The sequence below is a fragment of the Lactuca sativa genome, chromosome 1, assembly GCF_002870075.4.
Source record: "Lactuca sativa cultivar Salinas chromosome 1, Lsat_Salinas_v11, whole genome shotgun sequence".
Classification (NCBI taxonomy): domain Eukaryota; kingdom Viridiplantae; phylum Streptophyta; class Magnoliopsida; order Asterales; family Asteraceae; genus Lactuca; species Lactuca sativa.
This window is the reverse complement of record NC_056623.2, coordinates 60,833,948-60,837,180: the sequence shown is the minus strand read 5'-3', so window position 1 is coordinate 60,837,180 and position 3,233 is coordinate 60,833,948.

Below are 3,233 nucleotides of genomic sequence, written 5' to 3'. Positions count from 1 at the left end.
TGTGGAAAGTTGTGACGTCTTGAATAACACAAAGACCAACTAGGACCAATTTATGAAGTGTTTTGATAAAAACTACACTAACTCTTGAATATTTGTTTGTCAAGAAATGGTTATTGACAAGAGAATCCTATATGTCAAGGAGTAAGTGGGAGTCTTAATGGTCTTGAAAGGTTTCAAGAACAAATCAAATAAACCTTATGAATCATCACTAGCACACGAGTTGAGGTTTACAACCTATCGTGTTGACATTATTTTGTTTCTATGCCGTTCCAATTAAGTTAATTATGCATGTGAATTCAATGAGTTCTCATTTGAATGCATAAAAGGTAAGGACCTTGATCAATGAAAAGTACATTGATAGGAAAAGGTGAGCTGCTTAACTACTTGGAAGACATGGTGGGCAGCTGTGCTACCATAAGGCAAGAAATCGAGATTAAGAAAGTTCGATCCATATGAGTTTGAATTCGTCGTAAACTTTGGTTTTGACAAATTCACATGGATAGGAACAAATACACCGTTTAAATCTACGTGTCATAAGATTTCCTCCTTCATGAAAATGATTGTGAAGAAATGCTTTCACTAAGAAAGATTTTAAGAAGATAGTGATTGTAAAATTGCATTCTCGAATTCGATTATGGTTACGGTATCCCTTTCCATAATCTTAATTGTGAGATTTGGCAATTAGTCTTAATTGTTTAGACACACATATGAAATATCTAAGGCAAAGGTGTATAAGTTCAAGAAGCCTTGATAAAAGATTATCAAAGCACTAAGTATTAGAAACATGAACTTAAGAAATTCAATAAGTATTGTTTTTCTGAAAGTTAAGATGTTTATGAATACATGTCAAAGCTAGTGGGAGCATAAGTGTTATGTTTTATAATAATCATCATGATAGTGGGAGCATAAATGTTATGATTGTATGATTATTAAGGAATGTATAGCAAGTTGGCAATATTAATTATAGAAAACAAGAGTCATTATTTGCAAAGTCGTAAGGGTTGTAAAGTTGTTTTGCTATAATTAAGGGAGAGAATATTATGCTTCATTTCAAATCTAAATGATTAGGTTGAGAAATGTTAATAAATTTAGTCAAAGGTACAAGTGTGTTCTTAAAATTTCGATTATGATTACGACATTCCTCTTCACAATTCGAATTTTGAGAACATAGCAAATAAAACATTATGCGTCGTGTCCCATACGCTTCGGGTATAGGATCGATTGAAAATGCTTTAATGTTTGACCATTCTATAAATTTTCCAAATGTCTAGCGCATTTAGAGGGAAAAGGACAAGAATCGGTTTTGAATAATATAATTAAACAACTATCAAAGGACAATCCAAAGTTCGTCGAGGATTGGTCGCTTGTGAGTAATTGGAAGTATGGTATTGGAAAATATGGAAATGTTTCCATATTGGATGGACCATATCGACATTATTATGAATTGATAAGATTCTATTAAGAATGAGTTGTCATATGGAAAATATGGAAATGTGTCCATATTGGGAATTGAATATTGAAAATCTATGACTAGATTAGAAACTTTTATGCAAAAGGATGTTCAAAGGAATGTTCATTGAGTGAGAGACACCATATCTAAGGAATTGTATTGTAACAATCTCTGATAGAGGACTTTGTAATTTCATTGGCAATAGTCTTTGTGACTTTGGTGCAGTGATATTACAAATGGATCGTTGCATAAAATGTTAGAATCTAGCATATTCTATAAGTAGCAAGAATTTGATATTCTTACACTTATGAAAAGGATTTGGAGTTGTGAAATGAGAATGATTGGAAGTGTGTTCAATTTGATCTATTTCACAAAGTAAGAACCATAGGTAAACATTGTGTGCATGCTAGGAGCATGGAACAAGTGTAATAATTCGAGTAAGAAGTTGATTACTCGAAACGAAAAATAATGAGTAATCGGTATGGTGATAAATAAAAGGAGTTTTATTTATACTCAAAGGTTTGAGGCCATATGGGATTAGTATTACTCTTGTGTTTCACTTTGCATGTTTTGACTTCCTGAATAATTTAATTGGTTAAGAACAGTCAAATTATTCGAACGGGCCACAGTCGTTCATATTTTGGAAGTAGGTATGAATGAAGACTGTCATGTTTTGATGGTTCTAGGTTAAGCACATATGATTCTACTCCGATATAAAGGCCATGGAAGGAAGTTAGGGCACCATTTGACCTCTTTAGAGGAGTTTACGGCCAAGGAACCAATCCTTAGGGGGTTTACAGACGTAATCTCCTAAGTACATGGTTTCCTTGATGTTTAGGGTCCCTACTTCGATGGTGGTTGACTCTAGACATTATTCCAAGCCATAGGAGGTGTTTAAGGGGCAATTTAACACCTTAAATGGTGTTCACGGCCTATGAAGGAGGGTTTACGGTCCAAGAATGTTCTTGGGCCATAAACTCATGTTTACTCCCCAAATGATAAGATTTTGGTGTTCTAAGTCCATTCATGCAAGCCCCTAAGTCATATTTAAGCACTAGAAGTGATTTGGGAGGGTTTTGGGGCTCCAAAACCCCATTTAAGGTTGTTTACGGTTTGGGGTTGTTCCTGGGCCGTAAACACTTGATTTCTACACTTTTGGATGATTTAAACACGGATTTGCATGCTAAACAAGGTAAACTATAAGCTAGGATAGATTACTTACAAGTTTGGAGCTTGAAAGAGGTGATTTTTGGATCAAGATTGGCTTGAAGAGAGAGAGTAGAGAGAGAGAGAGAGAGTTATGAGAGTGGAACAGTTTCAAATGAAGTCCACTCACCCTTATATAGGGTTCGAGTTTGTGGCCTGGTGGAAATCTACCCGATACCGACGTTAAAAGGAGCTTATGGTCGTACCCGATTAAGTTGTCGTAACTCGACGTGGTAGTGAATTAGAAACTTTTAAAAAGAATGATAAGGGTGTTTCAAAGCGTTTGGACACTCATAGGGTCATAATAAAAGTATCAATTTAAAAAACCTAATCTAAAATGTTAACTGAACAGTTTGATAAAGACGGGTTTTATTGACGGAAACAGGTTACAATGACGGGATAAATTTCAGGTTGTCACAATATATGACACTTAGCCATATTTTTTCACTTTTTCACTCTTTCAAGAACAAGGACCGAAATCCTCTCAAGTATCATCCGATTTTTCCTTCTAGATATTTAAAATGTAAGTGTTTCTTACCCTATCTAGTTGATTCCTCCCATATTCAAGTGTTTTTAA